This window comes from Pelobates fuscus, chromosome 4 (genome assembly GCF_036172605.1).
Source record: "Pelobates fuscus isolate aPelFus1 chromosome 4, aPelFus1.pri, whole genome shotgun sequence".
NCBI lineage: Eukaryota > Metazoa > Chordata > Amphibia > Anura > Pelobatidae > Pelobates > Pelobates fuscus.
Window position 1 is genome coordinate 325,995,066 of NC_086320.1, and position 19,724 is coordinate 326,014,789.

Genomic DNA, 19,724 nt, shown 5'->3' on the forward strand with positions numbered 1-19,724 from the left:
AAAGTTATCTTCTTTTCAAATCAATATTTGATATGTTTATTTCACTATATTTAGAATGCTTCAGTAAGGAGAATAAAATTGTGATATTCTATAAAACAGTTTATTGTTCATTTGAAATGCATACTGGCACTCACCCTCAAATTCCTGCTCCTTCATCTATTATATATTCTAGTTTAAGGCCCATGAGTTATATGCATCTAGATAGCTTCACGTAAAGAAATATTGAATCATAATTCAATTAACTATAGTTATGATTCTTATTTTTGTACCCGAATACTAGATTAAAAAGATATGTTTTGTTTTATTTTGTTTTACAAACCAAAATTATAAACTTACATCTTTATAAAATAAATAAAATAATTATTATCTATAGACCACTTCAATATTGAAATATAAAAAGCAAGTAAACATAAATTATAAGCATTGATGCACAGCTAACCTATAAAATGAGCGAAATGAACTTTTGTGTACATATTGTAGTACAAGAAAAATAGTATACATTTTACATATTCTTAAAATGAATTTATTATTAATAAATCTATGCAGAATTCTGAAGCTATATGGTACTAAACAATTAGAAATGCAAAGATATCTAGCTTGTTGCCATATTGTATTGTAAGAAACGGGTTCACATAGCCCGAGTATGTGTACTTGTAAGTTTAAATGTGTTATTTCGAGAGTGCATGTAGTCCTGGAATGCCATCAATATGATTATTACACCCATTGTACAGCGCTACGGAATTTGCTGGCGCTATGTAAATCATAAAATAATAATAATAATTCTTCCCCTACCTGCCACATAGATATCGCTCAGGAGCCTTGTATACATTAATCTTTGCACTCATATTTGATGACGGAAGGGTATGATGAAGGAGTGACAACATTTACGGATGTTTATAAAAGGCAGCAAAGTTTGTGTCTCCTCTGTGTAAGGACCAGTTCTGCAGAAGAGGTTTAATTTTGGTAGAGAAAAGGTTACTGGGAATTTACATTTCAATGCAGTTAATAAATTAAATGCTGTTATTGGTAGACAAACCTCACATAATGTTTATGTCTAGTCTTCTATCACGTGAACGATACATGAAAATTTCATGATACTCAACCTTTAAAATTCCCACTATGAACATTTATAGTAATCTGCAGAGGAAATTATGTTATTTAGAACATTGTTGCAAACCTACAATGATCATTTGAGTTTAATGTATTATCACTAGTGATGTACCGAACTGTTCGCTGGCGAATAGTTCCTGGCGAGCATAGCGTGTTCGCGTTTGATCCGCCCCCTATTCGTCATCATTGAGTAAACTTCCCTTCCAGACCCTCCCACCTCCTGTACAGCATCCATTTTAGATTCATTCTGAAGCTGCATTCTTAGATAGAGGAGGGAAAGTGTATCTGCTGCTCATTTGATAGGGAAATTGATAGCTAGGCTAGGCTAGTGTCCACTACAGTCCTGAAGGACTCATCTTATCTCTGCTGTAAGGACAGCACCCGAAAAAGCCCTTTTTAGGGCTAGAACTAGTGATGTCGCGAACACGAAATTTTCGGTTCACGAACGGCAACTTCCGTAAACGTTTGTGAACCTGATGTAGATTCATTTAGAAATAAACAAATATGTTTAAATGTCTATCTGTTCCTGTCCAAATCTGAGATGATTAAATTGCGTATACGCAGAATTAAGTTCACACTGACACATGCAGTTCAGGTTAAAAGCACTTCAGAAAATTTAATGGCATCTGGTTAGAAAACGGGCATGCAGACCCTTTTAAAGGCAAAATGACATCATCATTGAATATCAGATAATAACAAATAAACATCATTAATTGGATTAAATGTTAAGTGACTATATCAGTGTCCACCCATCAATATTATTAATTGGCTCAGGGATTTGAGTGACTAGCTAGGTGTCCTCCCACCGGGAGGTGGTATTGTTCTGGACACGGGTGTGGACAGAAGGCTCAAGCGCCATCTTTCCCAGCATGAGGTTTACTCGGTGGAAAGGGGGGCTTGAGCGTCATTTTACACAGTCAGTGATGTCAGGTCTTGTGGTCAGGTGCAAGGTTCTCTTATGAATAGAACATTTCATTAGTACAGTGTTCTCATGGCCTTCAAATTATACTATGTTGCAAGTTAAAGGAAATTCAGCAGTTCCTGGGTTAGTCATGTCTTATAGAAAATACAGTCTCTGTTCATTGTGTTAAATGTTGCTGGGAAATTCTGTCATGTAATGTAGTTTAAAATGGATTAAAATGGAGGATCTGTCAGGTAATGAGGACAAAATGGAGGGTTTGTCACAGTGTGAGGTTAAAATGGAGTTAGTACAATAATTTAGTACAAGTTCAATAAAGATTTTTTAATAATTCTACATCAAACCGGCGAACCGGGCGAAGCGCTATTGACTTCAATGGGCAGGCGAATTTTAAAACCCACAGGGACTGTTTCTGGCCACAAAAGTGATGGAAACGTTGTTTCAAGGGGACTAACACCTGGACTGTGGCATGCCGGAGGGGGATCCATGGCAAAACTTCCATGGAAAATGACACAATTGATGCAGAGTCTGGTTTTAATCCATAAAGGGCAGAAATCACCTAACATTCCTAAATCACAATGGATATGGATTGACACCTGACATCTGACATATTGACACCTTGACATATGGATTGACACCTGTCCTCAGAGACCCTGATACACACTGACACAGAGCAGAATAGGGACTATTCCCCCTACATAGGGTCACTTGGCAGACATGGATTGACACCTATACTAAGGATCCCTGATACACACTGACACAGAGCAGAATAGAGACTGTTGCCCCTACATAGGGTCACTTGGCAGATATGGATTGACACCTGTCCTCAGAGACCATGATACACACTGACACAGAGCAGAATAGAGACTGTTCCCCCTACATAGGGTCACTTGGCAGATATGGATTGACACCTGTCCTCAGAGACCATGATACACACTGACACAGAGCAGAATAGAGACGGTTCCCCCTACATAGGGTCACTTGGCAGATATGGTGTGGTCGTGGGAGGAGGAGGATGACTTTCACCTCTTCCCCTGTTAGATTCCCGTTGTGCTGTGACATTACCCTTATACGCTGTGTAAAGCATACTTTTTAATTTATTTTGCAAATGCTGCATCCTTTCCGACTTGTAATTCCTTAACATTTCCGCCACTGTCTGCTTATACCGGGGGTCTAGTAGCGTGGACACCCAGTACAGGTCGTTCTCCTTCAGCCTTTTTATACGAGGGTCCTTCAACAGGCACGACAGCATGAAAGACATTTGCACAAGGTGGATGCCGAGCTACTCATTTCCCGTTCCTCCTCCTAACACAGAGCAGAATAGGGACTGTTCCCCCTACATAGGGTCACTTGGCAGATATGGATTGACACCTATCCTAAGGATCCCTGATACACACTGACACAGAGCAGAATAGAGACTGTTCCACCTACATAGGGTCACTTGGCAGATATGGATTGACACCTGTCCTCAAAGCCCCTGATACACACTGACACAGAGCAGAATAGAGACTGTTCCCCCTACATAGGGTCACTTGGCAGATATGGATTGACACCTGTCCTCAGAGCCCCTGATACACACTGACACAGAGCAGAATAGGGATGTGGAATAGTACCTGGGGAGCTGGGGGGGGGGGTGCCGTTGATGTGGAGCAAGACGCAGCAGCAGAAGAGGACTCAGCCGAGGAGGTTATGGAAGAGGATGGAGTAGGAGGAGTAGAGGAGGTGGCAGCAGGCCTGCCTGCAAGTCGTGGTGGTGTCACCAACTCCTCTGCAGAGCCACGCATTCCATGCTTGGCAGCCGTCAGCAGGTTTACCCAATGCGCAGTGTAGGTGATATACCTGCCCTGACCAGGCTTTGCAGACCAGGTATCAGTGGTCAGATGGACCCTTGCCCCAACACTGTGTGCCAGACATGCTATTACTTCCTTTTGCACAATCGAGTACAGGTTGGGGATTGCCTTTTGTGCAAAGAAATTTCGTCCGGTTACCTTTCACTGCGGTGTCCTAATAGCTACAAATTTTTTGAACGCCTTAGACTCCACCAGCTTGTATGGTAAAAGCTGGCGGGCTAGGGGGGGCGTGTCCTAACTACTGAAGCGAGAAGTCGCCATGCATACCGTACGCAACATGCAGGAGGCAGAGGGAATCCTGGGGCAACTGGGTCTCCCCCCGGACTCGCTACTCACATCGAAGCCTCCAACAAACTCCACGCTCCCTCCATATTGAGGCAACGCCGAGGCTCCAACATTTGTCCCTAGAAACCTAGCCGGGACATCATGTGCAACTTGAATGGAAATCGGGACTAACAGGTCAACCCTGCTTACGGAGACTCTCAGGTCATTGATCGTGTCAAGAGGAGGGGAACAACTTCAAAAATAGATTCCTGGCAAATTCTTAAAAAAAACGTGCAAACATGAATCCTGAAAGTACAGAAAGACAAAATCACAAGAAGAATTTTTTGAAGATAACAAATAGCTGTGTGATATAATGTAGAAACATTTTATTCACCAGATAAAAAGAAAACAACCGCCTTTTTTTTAGCCAGTACTTCCTTTAGATATTGCACTGAATATAGTAAACTCTGTAGTATGTTACTTTTAGTTGCCAGAAAAGCTAAATAATAGTTTTCACATTTGGTAGATAGCTTGTGCGTGCTAATATTCATACTTGCATTTTGAATTTTAAGGCAGTATTTCTTTTTTATAAGCAGATTTTGATATTTTTGTATCTTTTTAAACATATATTTTCTCAAGCCGCTTTGATAGATTAACATTTCTTTATTTTACTAATCAACGTGCTTAATCGTATTGGTGTACTAATTTCCAGTATATCTAAAAATGTTTTACATATTTTCTGATTTTAATTGCCATGTGTACCTTTCGCATGCCCATGTGAAACGTTTTATCATTTAGGGCCCAGAGTGGGGTAATTTAAACAGATCATACCTCGAGTGCAGAGTGCGTTTAATCCGACTCTTTAATGTTAGTTATTCACTAAGCTTAGTGAAAACATAGTTGGCTTAAAGATGTTTTCGATTCAAGTTTATAACGCATTGTGCCACCAAGGTTTTGTTAGACCTGCTCAGCTAAACTAGGACCACATTTTAATTGTATACTCAGTGTAATGTGTAAACGTGGACAATCTCGACATAAATAACTAAAAAATGTGCACGGATTTATGAAAACACCATTGTTAAAAATGTTGATGATCAGCGTGAGGAATTCTATTGGGGCACCACACGCCTGCTGTTATGATTTTTGGCACTGCAAAAATAAAGAATTAAAAAAAGAAAAAAAAGCTGGCGGGCTAATAGTTCGGACAAGCCAGTTATCAGACGCTGGGCAAGGGGGTGACTTTGTGACATTGGCTTCTTACGGTCAAACATGTCCTTGACAGACACCTGACTGTGGGCAGATGAGCGGGAACTGCTCAAGGCGAGAGACGGAGTGGCGGATGGTTGAGAGGGGGCAAGGAGGACAGCAGTGGTTGACGTGGCTGAAGATGCTGGACCAGGAGGAGGATGGCGGCTTTGAGTTTGTGTGCTGCTTGTACTCATGTGTTGATCCCATAGGCATTTGTGATGTGCGATCATGTGCCTACGCAAAGCAGTTGTACCTAGGTGGGTGTTTGAATTCCCACGACTCTTTCTTTTGGCACAGGTTGCAAATGGCATCACTGTTGTCAGAGGCAGGCACACACAAAAAATGACACTGCTGAGCTCTGCAATGAAGGCATTCTGGTGGTGGACACAGCATACGTTGATTGGCGTGCTGTCGGGCTGAGCCCGGGTGCCGATGCATGCTGTCTGACTTGTCTCCTCCTCCTCCTCTCTGTCTCCCCATCTGAACTTTCGTCCTGTTCTTCTTCTTGCCGAGCAGGCACCCACGTGACATCCATGGACTCATCGTCATCATCAACCGCTTCACTTGTATCTGACAACTCAGGAAAGGAAGCAGCAGCGGGTACAACATCATCATCATCACACCGTACGTCCATGTGTGTAATGCTGCCTGCCTGAGACATAGACCAGATATGAGTGGCACTGTGAAGTGGCAGAGGTTGGCAGAGTACACGCTGTAGGCCTGACACACAGACGCTTGCAGACAACTAACTGCTATTAGCTTACAGTGAAAAACTTTTGTTTTGAAAGGCACGCTATAGTCACACCAGATATGAGTGGTGGCACTGGGCAAGTGGGCACAGTCAGGGCCGGCGCTACCTGTAAGGCGGACTAGGCAGCCCTTGGGAAGGGGCGCCCCCAGGAGCGCTGGCCCCCCTCATGCTGCAGCCGCCCGATCGCTCTGTAGAGAGCCTCAGGCGGCTGCAGCTTTGCCCGGGCTGGTGCGTCCATGAGGGCGCACCCTTCGGGCGCAGCATGAGGAGAGGGACTAACAGGAGGGAAGCGCTCAGCACTCCCTCCTGTCACTCCCTCACTGTATGGTCCGCCGGTACAGGGAGCATCTGTCTCCTGTACCCGGCCGGACTAACAGGAAGTGCACACTAAGTGTGCACTTCTTTTTAGTCCGGCCGGGTACAGGAAACAAAAGTTCCCTGTACCCACGGATCATACAGAGCTCGGCCACGCTACAACACAGGTTGGGGGGGGGATAAATAGAAAGGGGGGGAAGATAAATATAAGGGGGGGTGAGATAAATAGAAAGGAGGGAGATAGATATAAAGGGGGGGATAAATTGAAAGGGAAGGGGGGAGATAAATTGAAAGGGAGGGGGGAGATAAATTGAAAGGGAGCGGGGGGATACATTAAAAGGGATGGGGGGAATAAATTGACAGGCAGGGTGGGGGGATAAATTGAAAGGGGAGGAAGAAATTGACATGGAGGGGAGGAAGAAATTGACAGGGAGGGGAGGAAGAAATTGACAGGGAGGGGAGGAAGAAATTGACTGGGAGGGAAGGAAGAAATTGACAGGGAGGGGGAATGAGAGTGGGGCGGGGAGAAGAGAGTGACAACAGGGGAGAAGAGAGTGACAACAGGGGAGAAGAGAGTGACAACAGGGGAGAAGAGAGTGACAACGGGGAGAAGAGAGTGACAACGGGGGAGAAGAGATTGACGACGGAGGAGAATAGAGGGACAAGCAAGGGAGAAGAGAGTGACAAGAGAGGGGGGAAAGAGAGGGACAAGGGGGGGAGAAGAGAGTGACAAGGGAGGGGGAGAGATTGACACCCATCACACACACACACACACACAATGCATTACACAAACAGACACACACACACAAGCAATGCAACCCTTACACACAATGCATCCCTTGCACACACAGAAACACACAATGCATTCCTTACACACACTCAATGCACCCCTTAAAGACGCGCACACTGCATTCCGTACATACACAGAAACATACCTTGCAGCCCTTACACATACAAACACAGATTCACACAATGCATTCCTTACACACATATCAGGACATCCCCTACACATTCCACCCCCTGTGAACAAACTCATTGGTGAAACATGAAGGTGGACCCTGGGACCCAGACCTTGAGCTGTGTAAAGGGCCCCCAAAAAATGGAGCTGCTTCCCGTTCTCCCAGAACATAGAGCCCATCATCATCCTCATCTGGTTGTAAGTAGGCAATCTAGTATATTATTCGTGGCACTAATCTCTAATTTACCTCACATTAAAGAAACACTATAGTCCCCAGAACCACTTCAGCTTAATGTCGTGGTTCTGGTGTCTATAGCCTGTCCCTGCAGGCCTATTAATGTAAACATGGCGGCACTGCAGCACTGGCGTTAGTTAACATGGCAGATCATATGGATGGGGCATTGTGATGTCACATGGGGGGGCGGCAAACTTTACTTTTGCCTAGGGCGGCAAAAATCCTTGCACCGGCCCTGGGCACAGTATCCACTGTGAGCCTGACACAGAAGCTGGCAGACAACTAACTGCTATTAGCTTACAGTGAAAAACTTTTTTTGTTTTTAAAGGCACGCTATAGTCACACCAGATATGAGTGGTGGCTCTGGGCAAGTGGGCACAGTATCCACTGTGAGCCTGACACAGAAGCTGACACAGAAGCAGACAACTAACTGCTATTAGCTTACAGTGAAAAACTTTTTTGTTTTTAAGGGCACGCTATAGTCACACCAGATATGAGTGGCAAAGTGCACTTGCTGAGGTTGGCAGAGTACATGCTGAAGGCCTGACACCCAGACGCTTGCAGACAACTAACTGCTATTAGCTTACAGTGAAAAACTTTTTTTGTTTTTAAAGGCACGCTATAGTCACACCAGATATGAGTGGTGGCACTGAGCAAGTGGGCACAGTATCCACTGTGAGCCTGACATAGAAGCTGGCAGACAACTAACTGCTATTAGCTTACAGTGAAAAACTTTTTTGGAGGATATTGTACAAATGGTGTAATGTAAATTTTGTATATACTATATGGGATATGCATTATTAGTAGAAATGTAGTTATGAAGTGGGAATATTCACATGTATTTTTATGGCCAGACGTTACAGATTACAAATGAAACGCATAAACGAGGTTGGAACGCATGCTACTTACGGTTATATACTACTTCCGGTTTCATGAGTACAGTTGGACCGCACGGCCCTTCCGGTTTTTGGAACGCACGGAATTGACGAAAATTAATGGAGGATCATTCAAGTGGTCGAGATCAGCTGTGAACACTCAGGATCATGATCGTCAACAGATGAACTTCATCAACACAGGACCAATGAGGAGGGACAGAGAGGAACATGTGACATAATTCCATCTAGGGATTAGCCCTATTTAAAGGACTTTCGGGTGGGGATTTGTTAGGCTGTTTTTTGATTGTATTGCACAATTGTATTTTAACATTGTGGTCCCTGAGGAAGTCCCCATTTTGTTGAAGGGACGAAACGCGTAGGACCTTGTTTATATTTATTTTATATTTATTTTTTAATATTGAATTGAAGCCGCTTTTTCAAAACTTCACCCGGAGTCCTGTGCTTGAGTGGAAGTATCCAGGGATCTCCCCAGGCCCCCCGTATCTTCAGGGGAGGCACCATATATGCCTGAATTGTCCAAGATCCTGTGAGTGCATTTCATATTGCGCAGTGTTTATATTGTAAACTGTATTACACTTTATTTTCTTTATTCATTCTTATTTAGACCATCAGCCGGTTCCCTCGGTGTGTTTTGTATATTATCAATTTAGTATGAAAGTGATTTTTTTTTTACAGGTTTATTTTCTAAATAAACATGCCCCCCCTCACTATTACATATTAGAGTATGAGAATATGTAGGATCAGAAGTGTAGAGGGTCACTGTGGGTTAGGGAACCCCTAGCCACAATTGCTTATGACACCATGGGTTTATGCCTAATGGGATTAAATATGTATGTCTCCTTTTCACAGTTTAGTACATAGAGCCAAGGATGCAGTAACGAACTGAGTATGTTAAAAGCGAGGTCAAACAGCCAGCACAGATTTGTTAACTGGAGACAAGCTAGACTTCAGCTACCGGATATTCAGAACAGGAGCTAGGTAGTAACTGGTAACAGCAAGGAGCACAAAATACTGAGCACATTTATGGTAGCAGCCAGGTATAAGCAGGTTTAAATAGGAGAAAAGGAACACACACCCTAAGGTTTCCTACCTGCCTCCTTGGTACTTCTACTTTAAGGAACACCTCCTTCCAATTTAAGAATTGCCCGGTTCTGTGGGCGTGCCAATGCTAGATGCAGCCACAGCATCTTGCAAATGCCTCCTCTTATCAGATTCAGAAGAACGGAGAAGGACGGAGCACCTTCTGTCGGTGCAGCGTGGTCCGGCACTTAGCGGCAAGGAACAGTGGAGGTAAGTGTTGGGCCGGGCGAGGGGATGACACTCCTTGACTTTTATGGAAGAATTTTTTTTTTTTTTTTTAAAGAGCCCAGGAGACGAGACATAACCTGACTTCTTCAGCAGGGGAATTTATTTATAGGGCCCAGGAGACTTGGAATCTCATTGGCCTCATATTTTTTTAGGGCCCAAAGCATGGAGCAGGAGGAAAGAACACTCAATGGACCTTTCCATGTTTTTTTAAGGTCCTCCCAGCCCACACGTGTTTATTTTATCATATTTTTTTCAATGGCGATATGCTGAGTGTATAATGAAAAAAACAGCATGTAAAATTTATTTTACTGGTGTAGCTTGTCTAGTAAGACCTTCCAAATGGTCTAACTAGGCATACTATGTTACTCCAACAAAAGGGCTTTTTGAGCCATTGAAACCACATTGTCATTTAGTGAATTCCAAAGAGTGTTGCAGTTTCTATGGCTTCCTATAGAGGGCTCACTCTCCAGTTGAAAGCATTTACTAATAGGCATTGCAGCACAAATTGTCCCAGTACATCATTTAGGTGTAACTTTGTTGCAACACCAAAAAAAAGCAATCAGATTTTAATGAATCTACATGAAGTTCTGTAAGGATACGGCTGCATCGATATAGACAGCTATTTGTCTTTAAGAGGTTAATATAAAACATAGAATTGTATTTATTAATATTTTTTTCATTGACTATAGGTATTGTTCAACATTCAACGTAGATTAAAGTGAATTTACAATTATCTATCACAATTATGTAATATCTATCCAAATTGTTAAAATACTGTTTTATCTGAAAATTACAAGATACAAATTGTATCTAATAAAAATACAATGTACTTAATGCAAAGGATGGTGGGAAAAGTATTCATCTCAATGAAGAATCGCTCTCTTAAGCCTTGACATCCAAAAACAAATTATACTGAATATCAATCAATCACTGTCATACAGTAAACCGTTTATGTCCATAAGGGATGCAGTGTGTATGATTGCAAGAATGACAATAAATGTTTAAATATTATTGCACACAATATAACTATAATTTACACTAGAAAACTGTTTTTTTTTTCAGTTTATTTCCTAAAGAAAAAAAAAAAAAAAAACCTTGAGTATATCCTAATACAAATATAAAATTAAGAACATAAGATGATTGATATAGTTAAGAAAATTAGTTGAATGGCATTTATTACATTTTGAAGGATATGATAAATTATCCAGGCTAACTGCACTGAAAGCCATGAAGAGGTTTAATGCTGTTAACATTATATATAATTAAACACATGATCGGTATACAAATTGTTTCTTGAAGATGAGTAATCTGATACAGCTATATAAATATGATCATAAAATAAACATTGACGGCAATTAAGTTAGAATGAGACATTACTTTCTTTCATTGTTTTTTCTACACGCGTACCAATCTGATGAAACCTGTCAGTACAGGAAGTGTGTCCATTAAATAATCACTATCATCTAAGTTAATTCATTAAACAATTCATTTTTACTAATGAATCAGGGCCAAAAGGGTAGAATTTTTAAAATTCTTTGAATTGGGTATTTTTTTTTTATTTAGTTGGGTTATAACTAGTCTACTTTTTAAATTTCCAAATCATTTATCAACAATTTATGTTTTAGTATATGGCGCAGATACCAAAAAATAAAATAAAAAATTAGACGACACCCATGAAAATTTTAAATTGGAATCCTTGTAGTTTGTAGTAAGATCAGGTGATTGGCTTGGCAACTGCAGAATATTCCACTGCTTTGTGTTAAAACTCCTGGGTTGCTTTCACAGTATGTTTTCGGTAAGTGTCCATTTGTAAAGTGAAGCTCTGTCCAATCAATTTTGCTGAATTTTTTGCTGAAGCTGAGCAGACAAGATATCTCTATACGGATCAGAATTCATCCGGCTGCTTCTGTCTTCTATCACATCATCAATAAACACTAATGACCCTGTGCCATTGGAAGCCATTCATATCCTTGCCATCACACTGCCTCCACCGTGTTTTACAGATGATGCAGTATGCTTAGGATCATGAGCTGTTCCAAGCCTTCTCCATATGTTTTTCTTCCCATCTGTCATGGGTAGCAAGGTCTCTTAGTGTCCAATAGTCTCCACTTCTGCAATCCTCCACTTGTCCTGGATTCAGTTACAACAAACAATCATTATAGCAACAGGAGGCGTTGATCATAACCCTTTTTGTTACTTGTATAAGTCCCCAATGTAGTAGACGACACTAGTGGTATTGAGTAAAACAAGTAAACTGTTTATTGCAGAGAAAACACATTATATAATATTATACTCCATGGGGTCTTTATCAAACCAATCCCTAGTGTCTTGGTGTCTAGGACATAATTAGATGTGATAATTAAATTACCTTCTGGACACCAGGACGCATTGCACAATATCTGTTACACAATATAATAATTAACACAATAGAAGTGATGTCGCGAACATAAAATTTTCTGTTCGCAAACGCGAACTTCCGCAAATGTTCGCGAACGGGCGAACCGGGCGAACCGCCATAGACTTCAATAGGCAGGCGAATTTTAAAACCCACAGGGACGCTTTCTGGCCACAATAGTGATGGAAAAGTTGTTTCAAGGGGACTAACACCTGGACTGTGGCATGCCGGAGGGGGATCCATGGCAAAACTCCCATGGAAAATTACATAGTTGATGCAGAGTCTGGTTTTAATCCATAAAGGGCAGAAATCACCTAACATTCCTAAATCACAATGGATATGGATTGACACCTGACATATTGACACCTCGACATATGAATTGACACCTGTCCTCAGAGACCCTGATACACACTGACACAGAGCAGAATAGGGACTGTTCCCCCTACATAGGGTCACTTGGCAGATATGGATTGACACCTGTCCTCAGGGACCCTGATACACACTGACACAGAGCAGAATAGGGACTGTTCCTCCTACATAGGGTCACTTGGCAGATATGGATTGACACCTATCCTCACGGACCCTGATATACACTGACACAGAGCAGAATAGGGACTGTTCCCCCTACATAGGGTCACTTGGCAGATATGGATTGACACCTATCCTAAGGATCCCTGATACACACTGACACAGAGCAGAATAGGGACTGTTTCCCCTACATAGGGTCACTTGGCAGATATGGATTGACACCTATCCTCAGGGACCCTGATACACACTGACACAGAGCAGAATAGGGACTGTTCCCCCTACATAGGGTCACTTGGCAGATATGGATTGACACCTGTCCTCAGGGACCCTGATACACACTGACACAGAGCAGAATAGGGACTGTTCCTTCTACATAGAGTCATTTGGCAGGTGTGGATTGACACCTGTCCTCAGGGACCCTGATACCCACTGACACAGAGCAGAATAGGGACTGTTCCCCCTACACAGGGTCACTTGGCAGATATGGATTGACACTGTCCACAAGGACAAGCTGCAGGCTTCCTGGCAGGGCCCATACAAGGTGGTAGAGCAGGTTTGTGATACCACCTTTGTGATCGGTGCGGTCACAGGCACGGGAGGCAAGCGCATGCTCCATGTGAACATGCTCAAGCCATACCACGAGCGCACGGAAGAGGTAACCGCGATCTCTGCACCTGCCACTGAAGATTATGATAATTTGCCAGTCCCAGATCTCCTAGATCAAGAGGGCCAGAGCGGAGACCTGGGAGAAGTACAGTTAGGAGAACGGTTAGACCCCCAGGAGTGAACCCAGGTCCAAAGACTAATCCAGGACAAGGGGGCCACGTTTTCCAACCTACCTGGGTACACTCCGTTAACCACTCACAAAGTTGAAACTCTAGACCAGACCCCCCTTCGCCAAACCGCCTATCGCATACCCGAAGCAGTTAAAGAAAATATGCGGAAAGAAATTGAGGAAATGATGCAGTTAGGGGTGATAGAACACTCTGACAGCCCCTGGGCCTCCCCGGTAGTACTAGTACCAAAACGGGATGGCACGACCCGTTTCTGTGTAGACTACCGGAGGCTAAACGATAAAACAACCTCAGACGCCTACCCTATGCCCCGGATAGACGAGCTCCTAGACAAAATGGCCAGAGGCCAGTACCTCACCACAATAGATCTGTGCAAGGGGTACTGGCAAATTCCATTAGCCGAGGACGCCATCCACAAGTCGGCATTTGTCACCCCGTTTGGCCTGTATCAGTTTAAGGTCATGCTATTCGGGATCAAGAATTCCCCGGCTAACTTTCAGAGGATGGTAGATCGGCTACTGGATGGGTTTCAGGAGTATGCCTGCATCTACTTGGATGATATAGCCATTTTTAGCTGCTCCTGGCCCGAACACCTGACCCACATAGGAGCCGTACTAGAACGGATTAGGGAGACCGGACTGACCCTAAAGCCCAGTAAGTGCCATATAGGAATGGCAGATGTTGAATACTTAGGGCACAGAGTCGGGAGCCCTAAAACCATAACCCACAAAAATAGAGGCAGTCGCCAAGTGGCCAACCCCCCGCACTAAAACCCAGGTCTTCGCATTCCTGGGTACCGCAGGGTACTACAGGAAATTCGTAGCTAAACCTCTCATGGATCTAACACATAAAAACCTCCCCAAGATAGTAGTATGGGCCCCAGAGTGTGAACAGGCCTTCCAACAGCTCAAGACGGCGCTCATTAAATCACCTGTACTTTCTGCTCCTGATCCAGCTAAACGCTTTCTCGTCCATACAGACGCTTCTATGTTTGGATTGGGAGCAGTACTGAGCCAAGTCGGAGCAGATGGCGGCGAGCAACCCGGGGCTTATCTAAGCCGGAAACTTTTGCCCAGGGAAGTAGATACACTGCCATTGAAAAGGAGTGCCTGGCGGTGGTGTGGGCCCTCAAAAAGCTGCAACGTTACTTGTATGGACAACCGTTTACCTTATTCACAACCCGTTGGTGTGGCTGAACAGAGTGTCAGGAGACAATGCCAGGCTGTTGCACTGGAGTTTGGCGCTACAGCCTTTTGACTTTACAATTCACTATCGCCCTGGGAAGCAAAATGGCAATGCTGATGGGTTACCTAGACAAACAGAACTTGAACAGTGATCTGTGAGAACTCCTCCGGACATCCCCAAGCCGATCCTGGCCTGCTTCAGTAAGCCTGTCCTGTAAGCCTGGGTACTTATGCACAAAGCATTGTACGATCAGATTACACACATGTGCCATGCACGGCACATGTGTCAACTTGCCCAAATTCAATGCCGCCAACAAATTTCTTACGTTGTCACAAACCACTTTGCCGATCTCCAGTTGGTGCGGAGTCAGCCACTTTTCCACATGTGCGTTCAGGGCGGACAGGAGTGCTCGTCCGGTGTAACTCTCTGCTTTCAAGCAAGTCAAACCCAAGACGGCGTGACACTGCCGCATCCGGGATGTGGAATAGTACCTGGGAGCTGGGGGGTGCCGTTGATGTGGAGCAAGACGCAGCAGCAGAAGAGGACTCAGCCGAGGAGGTTATGGAAGAGGATGGAGTAGGAGGAGTAGAGGAGGTGGCAGCAGGCCTGCCTGCAAGTCGTGGCGGTATCACCAACTCCTCTGCAGAGCCATGCATTCCATGCTTGGCAGCCGTCAGCAGGTTTACCCAATGCGCAGTGTAGGTGATATGCCTGCCCTGACCATGCTTTGCAGACCAGGTATCAGTGGTCAGATGGACCCTTGCCCCAACACTGTGTGCCAGACATGCCATTACTTCCTTTTGCACAATCGAGTACAAGTTGGGGATTGCCTTTTGTGCAAAGAAATTTCGTCCGGGTACCTTCCACTGTGGTGTCCCAATAGCTACAAATTTTTTGAACGCCTAAGACTCCACTAGCTTGTATGGTAAAAGCTGGCGGGCTAATAGTTCAGACAAGCCAGCTGTCAGACGCTGGGCAAGGGGGTGACTTTCTGACATTGGCTTCTTACGCTCAAACATGTCCTTGACAGACACCTGACTGTGGGCAGATGAGCGGGAACTGCTTGAGGCGAGAGACGGAGTGGCGGATGGTTGAGAGGGGGCAAGGAGGACAGCAGTGGTTGACGTGGCTGAAGATGCTGGACCAGGAGGAGGATGGCGGCTTTGAGTTTGTGTGCTGCTTGTACTCATGTGTTGATCCCATAGGCGTTTGTGATGTGCGATCATGTACCTACGCAAAGCAGTTGTACCTAGGTGGGTGTTGGACTTCCCATGACTCAGTTTCTTTAGGCACAGGTTGCAAATGGCATCGCTGTTGTCAGAGGCAGACACACAAAAAAATGCCACACTGCTGAGCTCTGCAATGACGGCATTCTGGTGGTGGACACAGCATGCGTTGATTGGCGTGCTGTCGGGCTGACCCCGGGTGCCGATGCATGCTGTCTGACTGAGCCACTAGCTCCTTTCGACGACCTCCCCCTGCTTCCAACTCGTCTCCTCCTCTCTGTCTCCCCATCTAAACTTTCGCCCTGTTCTTCTTCTTGCCGAGCGGGCACCCACGTGACATCCATGGACGCATAGTCATCATCAACCACTTCACTTGTATCTGACAACTCAGCAAAGGAAGCAGCAGCGGGTACAAAATCATCATCATCACACCGTATGTCCATGTTTGTAATGCTGCCTGCCTGAGACATATCCCTGTTATCTACATCCTCTGGCAATAATGGTTGCGCATCACTCATTTCTTCAAACGGATGTGTAAATAACTCCTCTGACATACCAAGTGAAGCGGCTGTGGTGCTAGTGTTGGTGGTGGCGGCAGGCGGGTGAGTGGTATCTTGAGAGGTGCCCGAAGCTAAGCTGGAGGAGGATGGTGCGTCAAGGTTCCGAGCGGAAGCTGTAGAAGATTGGGTGTCCTGTGTTAGCCAGTCAACTATGTCCTCAGAACTTTTCAAGTTCAGGGTACGTGGCCTCTGAAAACTGGCCATTATTCTAGGGCAAAAGGGAATCACAGCACCACGACCACGATGGCCCCTGCGGGGTGGCCTGCCTCTGCCTGTCATTTTTTTTGGGATTAGTGGTACTATGCGTGCAAGCTACTGTGAGACCAGATATGAGTGGCAATGTGCACTGGCAGAGGTTGGCAGAGTACACGCTGTAGGCCTGACACCCGCTTGAAGACAACTAACTGCTATTCAATCTATAACAGTGGAAAAAGTTTTTGGGTTTTAAATGCACGCTATAATGACACCAGATATGAGTGGCAATGTGCATTTGCAGAGGTTGGCAGAGTACACGCTGAAGGCCTGACACCCGCTTTAAGGACACTGACTGCTATTAGCTTACAGTGAAAAACTTTTTTTTCTTTTTAAAGGCACGCTATAGTGACACCAGATATGAGTGGCAAAGTGCACTTGCAGAGGTTGGCAGAGTACACGCTGAAGGCCTGACACCCACTTTAAGGACACTGACTGCTATTAGCTTAAAGTGAAAAACTTTTTTTCTTTTTAAAGGCACGCTATAGACACCAGATATGAGTGGCAAAGTGCACTTGCAGAGGTTGGCAGAGTACACGCTGAAGGCCTGACACACGCTTTAAGGACACTGACTGCTATTAGCTTACAGTGAAAAATTGTTTTTTCTTTTTAAAGGCACGCTATAGAGACACCAGATATGAGTGGCAAAGTACACTGGCAGAGGTTGGCAGAGTTCACGCTAAAAGCCTGACACCCAGACGCTTGCAGACAACTAACTGCTATTAGCTTACAGTGAAAACTTTTTTTCTTTTTAAAGACACACTATTGTGACACCAGATATGAGTGGCAAAGTACACTGGCAGAGGTTGGCAGAGTACACGCTGAAGGCCTGACACCCAGACGCTTGCAGACAGCTAACTGCTATTCAATCTATTACAGTGAAAAAAAATGTATTTGTTTTTAAATGCAAGCTTAAGCTATTGTGACACCAGATATGAGTGGTGGCACTGGGCAAGTGGGCACAGTATCCACCGTGCGCCTGACACAGAAGCTGGCAGGCAGGCAACTGCAATTACATTACCCAGAAAAAAAAAATACAGACTGATGTTCTAGCCCTAAAAAGGGCTTTTTGGGGTGCTGTCCTTACAGCAGAGATCAGATGAGTCCTTCAGGACTGTAGTGGACACTGAATACCCTAGCCTAGATATCAATTTCCCTATCAAATGAGCAGCAGCTACACTTTCCCTCCTCTATCTAAGAATGCAGCTTCACAATGAATCTAAAATGGATGCTGTACAGGAGGTGGGAGGGTCTGGAACTGAGGGTCTGCTGCTAATTTGCTGGAATGTGTCTGCTGACCGTGAGGCACAGGGTCAAAGTTTACTCAATGATGACGAATAGGGGGCGGATCGAACCGTGCATGTGTTTGCCCGCCGTGGCGAACGCGAACGCGCTATGTTTGCCGGGAACTATTTGCCGGCGAACAGTTCGGTACATCACTAGCCACAACTCTGACCCTTTTTCTAGTTTACCTAAATCATTTGCCATTTGGCTTATCCCTCCTGGAACATCAGTCCTGTTACATATCTTAGTATCATCAGCAAAAAGACATACCTTACCATCAAGACCTTCTGCAATATCACTAATAAAAACATTAAAGAGAATGGGTCCAAGTACAGGTCCCTGAGGTACCCCACTGGTGACAAGCCCATACTTCGAATATACTTCATTGACTACAACCCTCTGTTGCCTGTCACTCAGCCACTGCCTTACCCATTCAACAATATTGGAATCCAGACTTAAAGATTGCAGTGTATTGATAAGCCTTCTATGTGCAACAGTATCAAAAGCCTTACTTGAATCTAGTAATCTAGCAATGTCTACTGCACCACCCTGATCTATTATTTTAGTTACCCAATAAAAAAAATCAATAAGATTAGTTTGGCATGATCTCCCTGAAGTAAACCCATGTTGTCTCTGATCTTGAAATCCATGTGTTTTAAAATGTTCAACAATCCTATCATTTAACATGGTTTCCATTACTTTCCCCACTACTGAAATAAGGCTTACTGGCCTATAGTTGCCCGACTGCTCCCTACTACCTTTCTTGTGAATGGGGCTGGGCACAACATTCGCTAGCTTCCAGTCTTCTGGGACTGCTCCTGTTAACAATGATTGGTTAAATAAATCTGTTAATGGTTTTGCTAGTACACCACTAAGCTCTTTTAATAACTTTGGGTGTATTCCATCAGGTCCCATTGACTTATTTGTCTTTACTTTTGTCAGTTGAAATAGAACCTCTTCCTCTGTAAACTCACATGTAACGAATTACTAATTTGTCCTTTTTCCTAACTGAGGCCCCTTTCCTTCACTTTCATCTGTAAATACTGAACAAAAATATTCATTGAGGCAGTCAGCTAGACCTTTATCCTCTTCTACATATCTTCCTTCTTTTGTTTTTAATCTAACTAATCCTTGTTTTACTTTCCTTTTCTCATCTATGTATTAAAAAATGTTTTGTCCCCTTTTTTTTACTGACTGTGCTCTTTTTTCTTCTGTGTGTGATTTGGAAGCTCTTATAACTTGCTTTGCCTCTTTCTGCCTAATTTTATAGATCATTCTGTCTTCCTCACTCTTGTTTTTTTATAATTACTAAATGCTAGCTTTTAGTTTTTTACTATTTTGGCCACATCTGCGGAGTACCACAGTGGTTTCTTGAATTTTTAGCTTTTACTGACAAGCCTAATGCAATTTTCTGTTGCCTTCAGCAGTGCATTTAAATAATCCCATTGATCTTGGACTCCATTTAAATTGCTCCAGTCTGATAATGACTCCTTTACACAAAATCTAATTTTAGAAAAATCTGTTTTTCTAAAGTCTAAAACTTTTGTTTTTGTGTGGTGTGGCTCAGTCATTGTTCTTATATTAAACCACACTGACTGATGATCACTGGATCCTAAAGTGCACAGGCAGAACTTCAGAGAATGACA